The sequence below is a fragment of the Hypanus sabinus genome, chromosome 11, assembly GCF_030144855.1.
Source record: "Hypanus sabinus isolate sHypSab1 chromosome 11, sHypSab1.hap1, whole genome shotgun sequence".
In the NCBI taxonomy this organism is placed as follows: Eukaryota; Metazoa; Chordata; class Chondrichthyes; order Myliobatiformes; family Dasyatidae; genus Hypanus; species Hypanus sabinus.
In genome coordinates, this window is record NC_082716.1 from 29,559,542 (window position 1) to 29,571,794 (window position 12,253).

The window sequence follows — 12,253 nt, forward strand, 5'->3', positions numbered from 1 at the left end:
CTGATCCAAGATATTCCTGATCCTGGCACCAGGGAGGAAACATGCCATTCAGATGTCTATCACACCCACAGAACCTCATCTCTGTCCTCTGACTAAGGAATCTCCAATCAACACTACAGTCCTCTTCACCACTCTGCTCTTCTGAGCCACAGCACCAGATTTACTGCCAGACACCCAGTCACTGAAGGTCCTCCTCAACAGTATCTAAAATTTTATACTCATTATTCAGGGGACCAGCCACAGGTATATTCTGCACTCGCTGTGCATATCCCCTCTTTCACTTGACAGTAACACAGTTAGCTGCCTCCTGCAATCTAGGGGTAACTACCTCTCTGTAACTCCTGTCCATCACCTCCTCATTCTTCCATGTGAGTTGAAGGTCATTGAGCTGCAGCTCCAGTTCCTTAATACATTCTCTCAGGAGCTGCAATATGGTGTACCTGGTGCAAAGGTTTTTGTCTAGGAGACTGGAGATCTCCCACTTCCCACATCCCATGCAGAGCACAAAACAGTACCCCAGAGTCATTTTCACTAAACTACTATGCCCTAATAGTTAAAGAATGAACAAATAAGTACTGAGAGACAGAAATTTACAAACTATTAATCTCACCCAAGCCTCATGAGCCAAAGACACTCTAAAGACTGGCACTCTCCAAAACAATGGCTGCTCTGCTTGCGCAGGAATTATTTTCATTGGCCCTTTCTAAGGAAACCCTCCTGTTGATTGGTCGGTCCTCAAATCGGAGAAACTGCCACGAAACTTTTGTTTGCCATCCTGATTAAAAAGTAACTCTTTTAACTCACCCCTGGTGTGGATTTTTCAACTCAAAGGATGTTTGTCAGACTTTTCTCATGTAGATTTTTTTCACAATTAGTGTATTTCATTTTTCGTGCAAGAAAATTTCAGGGTAGTATTTGGTAATAATGTACGTTCATTATTTTGATAATACGTTAGTTTGAACTTTGAATTTTGGATATGCACAATGTGTAAGCAAAAGTGATTGCTTATTGGCCATTTGATTACTAATTTAATTAGTAGAGCACAACATATTGGGCTGAATGGTCTGATCCTGTGCTGTAACAGTTCAATGTTCTGTTTCTATGATTCATATCATTGAGTATTAGATTATTGGAGCAATGATGTTATCAGGTCATGATTTTTAATAAGCCCCATCTGCCTTTGGTGGGGCCTTCATTTATGTTCTGAATACATAAAAATGTTCTGTTCACCCTCCTTGTTAAATCAGCTAAAAGACTGAACATTGGGAGTCCGTAAAATGACAAGACAAACTGCCTAACCCTACACATTGTTCCCATTGAGCAGATATGCCAGGAAACCTGAAGTAAAGATGACTCTACATTCTAAAATGGAAGTGCACTTTATGACAAAGGTCAAAAGCACTATGCAGTGATTGTCTAAAAGAAATGAGTTATGTGTCTTTTCTTGATGCCCTGAAGCATCTAAAACCACAGGTGAGAGGCCGAAGGGAAATGCTTCTGTTAATGAATGACAGCAGATTAGAAGCAATGGAGAGAAGAGACATTGGGATTAACAGAGCTTCCAGGAGCTAGTAAATGTAAAAAAGAAATAAATATATTCTCAGCAGATAAATGTAAGATTCCTTTGCAAATGCTTTTGTATCAAAAGCATATTGTATTGCTTTATTATTGTCACATGTACTGAGAAACTGTGCAAAGCTCGTCTTGCATAAGGCTCCTATACAGTGCATTGCAGAAGAACAAGGTAAAACAATAACTGAGTACAGAATAAAGTGTGGTGCAGGTAAACAACGAGTGAACAATCATAATGAGCTAGATTGTGAGGTCGAGAGTCCATTTTATCTCACTAGGGAACTGTTTAATAGTCTTATCACAGCAAGATAGAAGCTGCGCACCTTGTGCAGCTGGATCCTAAAATTCCTATCAGATCGCTGACAGGTGGTAAGGATGGGCTCTCTCACCTTTGACCCTCAGCACAGGTACCCCCTCCCCATCCCTGAGGGTTGTGCCCTGTCCCCTTCCCTACTCCCTTTACACCCTCGACTGTGTTGCCACACACAGCTCCAATCTGCTGATCAAATTCACAGATGACACGACTTTGTTTGGCCTTATTTCTAGCAGAGATGAGGAAGCCTACAGAGGAAAGGTTGACACCCTGACACAGTGGTGCCAGGAAAACAACCTCTCCCTCAATGTCCAAAAACAAAAGAGCAGATTGTGGATTTCAGGAGGAACAGAGACAGGCTCAGCCCCATTCAACATCAATGGATCTGCAGTTGAGAGGGTGAGTAGTTTCAAGTTCCTCAGTATACACATCACTGATGATCTCATCTGGACTGTACACACCGGCTTTGTGACAGAAAAAGCACAACAGAGTCTCTTCCACTTCAGTCAACTGAAGAATTTCAGCATGAGCCCCCAAATCCTCAAGATCTTCTCCAGGGTCACCATTGAGAGCATCCTGACCGGCTGTATCACTGCCTGGTACGGGAATTGTACCATCCTTGATCGCTGGGCACTGCAGAGAGTGGTACTGACAACCCCAGTGCATTTGTGGACATGAACTTCCCTCCACTGAGGACATTTAAAGCAGCAGGTACAGAAAGAAGGCCTGGAACATCATCGAGGACACCATTCACTCCTACCATAAAGTGTTTCAGCAAACAGCATCACAGCATTAGAGCCAGAACCAACAGGCTACGGGACAGGTTATTTCTAAAGCCGTTAGACTTTTAAACTCACATGTCTGATATTGTGATAGAGTCATAATGCAAAGATATTTACTCCCTCATGTTGTGGGGTGGATATAAGATTTAAATAAACTCTAAAGCTGTCCTTGAGCGTAGTGGCAAGTGCTTTCAAGCTTTCAAGGTGGTGTAGGCGGGGTCTTTAAATATCTGGCTGCACTACTGAGGCAGTGAGAAATATAGACAAAGTCCAGAGAGGAGAGGTTAGTTTCCATGACGTTCTGAGCTGTGTCCACAACTTTCTGCAGTTTCTTGAGGTCACATACAGAGTAGTTGCCATACCAAGCCATTAGTCATCCAGATAGAATGCTTGACAAAAATTGGTTGGGGTTGACAGGGTCTTTAACCTCCTGAGGAAGTCGAGGCATGGGTGAGCTTTCCTGGCCATTACATAAACATGGTTTAACTAGAAGAGGCTATTTGTGATGTTTATTCCTTGGAATTAGAAACTTTCAAACCTCTCAACACCTTTGACGTAGGCAGGAGCAGGTGACCACCCACTTCCTGAATTCAATCACCAGCTCTTATGTTCTGTTGACAATGAGGGAAAGGTTCTTGTCACAACACCATGTCACTAAGCTCTCTGTCTCCTTCCTGTTCTCTGACTCATCATTTTTTGGGATATGGCCCACTATGGTGGGCTCATCTGTAAGCTTGTAGGTGATTTAGAGCAGAAACGGCCCATAGAGTCATGAGTCATGAGTGTACAGGGAGTAGAGTAGGGGGCTGAGGACACAACTTGTGGAGCACCAGAGTTGAGAATAATTGTGGCAGAGATGTTGCTGCCTGTCTTTATTGATTGCAGTCTGTTGGTCAAGAAGTCAAGGATCAAAGGAAGGCAAGGGCTGACAAGATCTGGAGTTTGGTGATGAGAATCGAAGGTAGAGCTCAAAGGTTTCAAAGGTACATTTAATGTCAGGGAAATATATACAATATACATCCTGAAATGCTTTTTCTTCGCAACCATCCACAAAAACAGAGAAGTGCCCCAAAAGAATGAATGACAGTTAAATGTCAGAACCCCTAAGTTCCCCCCAAGCTCCCCTCCCTCCTGCTCATAAGTGGTAGCAAGCAACGATCCCCCTTCCCCCCCGCTGGCAAAAAAAAGCATCGGCAACCTCCACCAAGCACTCAAGCATGAGCAGAACAACAGCAAAGGCACAGGCTTGCCGTACTCCAAAGACTACTCGTTCACCTGGTGTTCGACACACCGCAGGCTCTCTCTCTCCCCCTAACAAGGGAGAAAGAGGTGTCGCCATTTCACAGCGAGAGGGGAGACATAACAAACAACTCACTGGCTTACGATGTTAAAAATCTGTTGCATTGCTTTTTCCGAGCTCTGTGCCCAAAGGTCTTGGGTGTCCGGGCACACAGCCCTTCCATCTCCCACGGCACACCGACCTCCTGCCCGGACACCGAACTTCGATCCGCCTGGCTCCAGAGCCATGAGATCTCAGCCCTCGGAAGGTGAACTGAGCTCTTCGGCAGCTGTAGTCAGTAAGCAATAGTCTGACATAGAAGTCTTTACTATCGATGGGCATAGGGCCAAGGAGATGGCATCCACCACAGACCTGTTTTAATGTAGGTAAATTGCAGTGGGTCAAGAATGACTGGAAGGCTGGATTCACCCTGCTCCATGGCCTGTGTCTCAAAGAACTTCATGATAATAGATGTCAAAGCCATTCCCTCTGTATTATCTTGCACATACTTAGCACAATCAATCCTTCCAATGCTCAGTTCCCATGTGCCTATCACTTCACTGAAACAAGTAGAATATGCTATTTTACTGTTTGCTGACTCTTTCTCAAATCAGACACTATGTTGATTTGCCTCACACGGCTGTAACTCTTATCCAAGCAACCTACCTGAATTCACATGCACAAGAAGCTGGCATATGCAACAGCAGAGCCATCTTCTTCAATGGGATTTTGACGTTTTGGTTAACGGTCACATTGACTGAATTTTAGTGGGAAGTTCTGCTGGTTGCCAGCCAAATTTCTGCCTGGGGATCTGCAGAGGCATCAGGTGAACAATCCAACGAGCTTCAGCCAGCAATTACGGAGGGGCGGAAGTGAGTTAACGTCTCAGTGAAAAGAAGTTAAAAATCATACTTATTGGATTGCAGAGGAAGGGAAGGGAAGGATAGCACAAAGGGAATGTCCATAATAGGGTGGAGATGAAGTCAAGTGGAGGCAGTAACAGTTAAGATTTGGTTTGTTAATTGATGATCTGTCAGGAAGAGATGCAAGGAGCAAAAAAATGGATGAAGATAAAACTTGGCCTTTCATTTCTTCCCTTCCCAACATCCAAGAACCCAAGCATTCTCTACAGGTGAAGTCATGATTCACTCTTACCTTTTCCAACTTATGACATGGTCTGTTCTACACTAGAGAAATCAAATGTAAATTTGGTGAGCACTTTGCAGAAATCTCTGCTCAGCCCACAGGATCTACCTGGTGTTGCCTTTCACTTAAATTATTGATCAAGTTCAAGTTTATTGTCCTTTTACTCTATATATACACACACACAACTAAATGAAACAACGTTCCTCCGGAGCATGGTGCACCCACAAAACATATATTCTAGCTCTATTCACACCAATCTATTCTACACTGTTCCACTGAACCCCAATATAAGCTTAGGGAACAGTATCTCATTTTTTATATAGATATTGTTAAATTAGAATGTAGAAATTATATTTTTCTAATACCTTCCTTGTAGTTTAGCTTTCTTATGCTGACTCGTATTTTCATATAATGACCCATATATGTGTGTAATTGTTAGTAAATCTTCCTGTAATCATTAATTTATGGCTGTGTTTTTATAGATGCTTCTCAGGTTTTCTGCAGCAGGTGTGATACCACTTGAATCTGGCTATTTTTATAAATTAATTGTTATCACTGCAATTTTGTGTATATCTAGGCTGAAGGTGAGACAACCACAATGACTTTTTCTGGGGTTTTTTCTTCGTTTGTTCTTTGCACTTGTAAAACTTGGCAGTAACCACCGAGTTTTATGCCTTGTTCATGACTTCCAAAGAAACTCAGATCAGTATCACCAGATCCAACAATATACTGCAGCCATTATAACCAAACACTAAATTTAAAATTTTCAGGTATTCACCATTTGGATTGGAACTGGCTGGCTGTAATTAACCTGAAACATTTTTTTCTCCTTTTGTCAACGCTATTCAACGTGCTGGTTACAGATTTCATTCACCTCTTCCTATTCCACACTCATTCGCACATTCCAAATTACTCTTGAGGAAACAGTGGTTCTTTAACCATCTTTACTTGAAGTTAGCCTCACAATGCTGTAGGGAAGGGGTTTCCAGGGTTTTGACCCTGTATGATGAGGGAATGGTGATTTTAGGACAAAAAGGAAGGAGATGGTGATCCCAACAATTTGCTGCCCCTGGCCTTTTTAGAGTCATTGTGCAATAGAGTAACACAGCACAGAAACAAATATTCTTGCCCATCATATCCATTCAAATTACCAAGTCTTCCATCTGTTGCACAATCTCTGTGACTCCCTTCCATCAGTCAGGAGGCACCATAACATTAGGACAAAGACTGTTAGGATGGGAAACAGCTTCTTCTCACAGGCCTTGAGATTACTGAGCTCCCAGCCACCACCCAGCTCTTATCACGTATGAAAAGCCAGTAGTGTTATACTGTTTACTTATTAACTTGTGTGGTAAATGCTCTTTATGTTAAATGTCAATCTTCTGGAATATATTTTACGTTTTGTTAATTTCTTTGTTGAATTATTACTTTATGTGTTGTGTGTGAGTTTTAGGTATTGTCTTGTGCACCTTGGTCTGGAAGAACATTGCTTCATTTGGCAGTACACATATATGTGGTTGAATGGCAATAAAACTGAACTTGAAGTTACTCAGTGCATGGTCAAAAACCCAACTACGTCTTGGTGATTCAAATGCTAACCCGATTTTTTTGGTGAGGGAGGGGTTTGGGGTTTTGATGTTATCATCGCTGATTTTTTTCCAAGGGAGAGGCTTGGGGGCTTTGGGGTTTTTAATGTTCCAGCTGTTCTCCATTTGGGCGATCTTTTAATTTTTTTTTGTGTGAGAGAGGGGGTGGAGGGTTTTGGGATATTCACATTTTTTTCTTTTTCTTTTTTGGGCTGGGGTGGGGTTGTTGATGTCTATTCTTTTAACAAAAGTCCCATGTTTTTCCTGCATTTCATGGCTACCTGAAGATGAATATCAGAGTTGTATTATACATGCATACTTTGACAATGAAGTGAAACTATGAGCTTATGTACCTGTGAAATGCTTACCAAACGTTGTGAGAGCACCTCCCACCACCACATTCAGAGGCAGCGTGTTCCTGATATTAACCATACACTGGGTGAAAACATTCTTCCTCACACCCACTGTAAACCTCTTAACCCTAATGTTAAACCTATGACTCTAACCTTTGATACCTCTGCCATTAAGTGGTTGTTAGTGAGATGTTGTTGTTGACGAGACAGGTAAGCATAGTAACAGCATGTGCAGCGGAGTGAATGTACACTTAAGATGGTGGATGGGACACCAATTAATGGACTGCTTGGTCCTGGATAGAGTCCAATGTTTTAACAGTTGTTGGACCTGCACTCATCCAGGCAAATGGAGGTTATTCCATTATATTCGTGACTTGTGCTTTGCAATACTGTGAAAAGGATTGCGTATCAGAAGGTGAGTTATTGACTGCAGAATATTCAGCCTCTGCCTTGCTCCTGTAGCCATGGTATTTACAGTACATGGCCAGCCCATTTTCTGATCATCAGTGATCCACAGTATATTAATGTTGGGGACCTGGTATTCAGGGATGCTATTGAACTCAGTAACTGATGGCTGGGTTCACCCTTGTTATAGATGGCCATTATCTGACTCCTCAGTGGTATGAATGTTCCCTGTCATTTATCAGCATATACTTGAATGTGTAGGAGTTTTAGCCTGCATGCAGCTATGAACTGTTTCATTAGTGTCACTTCATGTCATTTTTGCTTTTATGTTTAATCTATGTTGATCAAAATTCTGAAGTGAATTTGCATGTCTCTGTAAGTTCTGTTTAATGTTTTATGCATCTTTTTGCTCCAGCTGTTCAGCTACTGCTGAGAAATGCACCTTTAATTTAATATTGCTATTCTAAATACTTGCTCCCAAAATTGGACTGGTTCTGCCACAATCTTGCCGTAACCTACCATAGTAATGTAATATGTGCAGTAAGCAAAACTCTGCTTTACATATCTGAATCCAAAGTGGAAAGTCTGGGGCTTGTTATTATCAAAGATATGTAATAACCATGGGGAAAGCACACCAAGCTTATCAGAATGATATCAGAAATGTGTGATATAAGGTACAAAGTCCAAGAAAATTGAGACTTTTTATTAGAGGTGCTGTAAACGTCAAATATAATGGACAAGCTAATCTCTGATAGAAGTGAAGAGGCCACAATCTCAAGATCAGCAATAGAATCCTGAAGAAGAAAACTGGAAAAAAAGTTATTTGTGCTATTGGAATGTGCAGTTCTTTGACCCAGGTGGATTGGTGTTCAAAGTGTTACAGCATATCAAAAGATATGGATAATTAATTATAAAACACAAAAGTGAATGAAAGGAAAGCAAGAAGGACATTCACTCTTCTCCACTCTTGCATCAGGTAGAATTTACAAAAGCCTGAAAGTATGTATAACTAGAGTGAAGAACAGTTTCCATCACACTGTTAGACTCTTGGATGATAAAATGGACTTTTGGCCTCACAATCTATCTCATTATGATCTTGCATTTTATCATTTCCCTACACTGCATTCTTTTGATAGGTTTACGATTTATTCTGCATTGCCATTGTTTTACTTTATTCAAGATCAATGCTCTGTGTAATGATTTGATCTGCATAAACAGTATACAAGAAAGGATTTTCACCGTATCTTGGTATGTGTGACAATAATAAACCAATATTGATAATAAAATATAATTAATTTAGTCAAAAAGTAGAATATAGCGAACAAAGAAGGTCAGAGAGCAGCTAAATTCAATAAGACATTAATTCCTGCTTCTTGTACTTTTCTTTCTGTGTTGTAGTTTTTACATACTACCTCTGTAATTTGTAATTTATCCAGAGAATGGTTGCCATCTTTGTGGCAGCCATCCTGTACTGAAACTCTCTCAGAACATTAAAGTCCACATTCATATCAGAGTATTCCTCCACCTGCCCTTAGAGGGTTAAGGGCCTCATTTATGGCTTAGTATACCATTTGGGTATGATATGGTACTATTTAAAATTCTTCAATAAACATCGGTCTAGAAAATAAGAAGCACCAATTTTATGTTACAGTAGTACAGAACACAGATTTGATTCCATTTTGGTAATTGCATTGTGTTCTGACAGATGCAGCTCAGAATGGGAATATTTACATTTTAATTTTGCTTTAGTTCAGAGGTATTATTCTTTCAGATTTCTTTTCAGTTTTGCAATAACAGATAGTTGCGGTCACATCAGTATTCAGTCTTCAATATTATAGTGATACTAAATAAGAATTGTTTATCGACTGCTGGATCAGATATTAATCACTACTTGAGCCATAGAGAGGTAGAGCTCACTAACAGCCCTTTGGCCCACTTAGTCCATAACCACTTTAAATATTTCTAACCTTAACTATATCGTATCTATAAAAACACAAAATGATGGCAGAACTCAGCAGGCCAGACAGCATCTATGGGAGGAGGTAGTGACGACGTTTTGGGCCGAAACCTTTCATCAGGAGTGAAGTAACGTGGGATGGTCGAGGGGGGATAAGAAGTGGGGGGAGGGATAAAGTAGAGATCTAGGAAGTGATAGGCTGGAGGGAAATAGGCTGGGGGGGTGGAGAATTATGGGAAATAAAAGAGAAAGAAAGGTAGGACTGGGGGGAGATAATAGTGAGGGGGGAAAAAGAGAGAGAAAGAGAACCAGACTAAAATAATAGATAGGGATGGGGGTAAGGGGGGCCAGGAGTATCAACGGAGGTCTGTGAGTTGGATGTTCATACCAGCAGGTAGGAGGCTACCTAGGCGGGAGATAAGGTATTGCTCCATCGACCTGTGTATCTATATGTGCTTTGTGTGATGATATCTGTGTTTTGCACCTTGGCCCCAGTGGAATGATGTTTCATTTAGTTATACACAAGCGTGTGGTTGAATGACAATAAATTTCAACTTGAACTTGACTTAAGTACAAGATGGTGCAGAGTGTGATAACTCATTGCAAGTTGCTTTCTGCAGTTACATAAATTTGTCTTGGATAGTAACATGAATGCAAGAAAAATGAGGGTTATGGTTTGCATATGAGGGAAGGGTTATTGAGGGATTGAGGAGCAGGTTTATAAGAGTCAGCACAACAACGTGTGCCCAAGGCCCCACACTGAGCTCTACTGTACATCGTTATATCTTGTAATGAAATCATCTGTTTGGATGACATGCAAAACGCAATTTCTCACTACCTTGGTACATGTAACAATAAGAAGAGGAGATTAGATTAGCTTTATTTATTACCTGTACATCAAAATATCAAGTGAAGTGTGTCTTTTGCAACAATGACCAACACAGTCTGAGGATGTGGTGGGGGCAGTTCCATGTGTCACTATGCTTCCAGTGCCCACATAGTGTGTCCGGAATTTAATAACCCTAACCCGTACATCTTTGGAAAGTAGGAGGAAACCAGAGCGCTCTGAGGAATCCCGCACAATCACAGGGAGACCATACCAACTCCTTACAGCAACAATTGAGCCCCAATTACTGGCACTGTAAAGCGCTGGGCAAAGTTCTCTGCTACTGTGCCCCCCCTCCCATAATAACCAACAAACCCAAACTATTTGTACCCTGCCTCCCACATGACCATCAAATCTGTCTACTCCCCCCCCCCCCTTCCCCTCATCCCCCTGAAGCTACCACTCATTTACACAAGACAATTAACCTACTGACCCACACACTATTTGGGAAGCAGAGCGTGCAGAGGAATCCCATGTGGTCACAGTGAGAATGTAAAAACTCCTCACGGACAGCAGTGGAGATCAGGAATGAACCTGGTGCGTGGAACTGGAGCTGAAGCTCGAGGTGGACCTGAGGATATTTTAATTCCATGACTGCCTTAATCTTTTACTCTGATTTCTTCCCAACACCACCGCATGGCTCGACCAACGCATCCCACAGAAAATTAGAATTGTTTGTTCATCTACATGAAGCAGTTTAGTATCTAGAAGCTCCATTTTTGAAAGAAAATAAATGAAAAAATTAATTCTACAGAGTCAGTATTTACTACAACATGGAGTTTTATCACTAAAAAATGTAGTTTTCAGGTAAGCCTTTGGGATTGTTATTAAGAAATTCAGGACCTAGATATATTGATCTTGGAGGGGATGTTACACTGCTGCACCAGAATAACAACAGGGCTACAGTGATTAAATTATGCTGAAAGTACATACAGTAAACTTGTAACCCTTGTGACTCCTCAGGTTCTGCTGAAGGCTTTCGGCCCAAAACGACGACTGTACTCTTTTCCATAAACGCTGCCTGGCCTGCCGAGTTCCTCCAGCATCTTGTGTGTGTTACTTGGAATTCCAGCATCTGCAGATTTTATCTTGTTTGTGTACAGTAAACTTGTATTCTTTTGAATGCAGGTTAATTCATAATATCATTAGAATGATCATGATTAAAGGATTAAGCTGGGGAAGATAAAGAAAATAATTATTCCTTCCTCTGAAAGAAGCCAGAAAAGGGGAACATAACCCTAAAATAAAGGATTATGTCATAAAAATGGTAGGATAAATCTCAAATACCCCGTCCAAAAAAAATTACAGAAGTTTGTCAATTAACATGTTTTGAACAGGCACTAACATATGGTCATATTAAGGGTTAAAAAATTAAGAAACTAATTGGAATGACCAAAAATTATCTATTGAATGGCAGAAAGGATTCAAGTGCACAGATGGCCTTTTCATGATCCTACGTGATTGCATATCTCTTGCCATTATGAGTGGAAAGGTTTTGTTTCATTAGCAGAACATCATGTTAGACAATTCACCACAGAATACTGGACTAGTATTCTTCTTGCCTATGGTAATTTTACTTTGGTGCAGATGGTTGAGATCTGTCAAATCAGAAAATCTACAAAACAGTATGATGCTAGTGCGCCATTACACCGTCTGCACTGGTCAAAAAAGAAGTTGCCCTAACTAATTCCAGCTTTCTGCACTCAGGCTGTAGCCATACACATCACAAAATTTCAAGCACACAATCAAATACTTTTTAAACTTAAGAACCATTGGGCACCATGGTACCATAACGGTAAGCTTGATTCTATAACACCTCAAGTTGTTCCAGCATTCACGGTTCAATTCCTGGTGCCGTTCCATAAGGAGTCTGTACATTCTCTCCATTGAATGTATGGGTTTTCCCCGGCTTCTTCCCACAGTCCAAAGATGTACCAGATAGGTTAATTGATCATTATAAATTGTCCAATGGTT

The 12,253-nt window shown here is 41.0% G+C and overlaps 1 long non-coding RNA gene across 1 annotated transcript; it reads left to right on the plus strand.

The window, feature by feature from the left end:
* Positions 1 to 1,856: 1,856 nt before the first annotated feature.
* Positions 1,857 to 11,805, plus strand: LOC132401550 (uncharacterized). Its single transcript, XR_009514608.1, has 3 exons — positions 1,857 to 1,941; positions 2,119 to 2,284; positions 11,243 to 11,805. It is a non-coding gene; the product is annotated as an uncharacterized LOC132401550 (long non-coding RNA).
* The last annotated feature ends 448 nt before the right edge of the window (positions 11,806 to 12,253 follow it).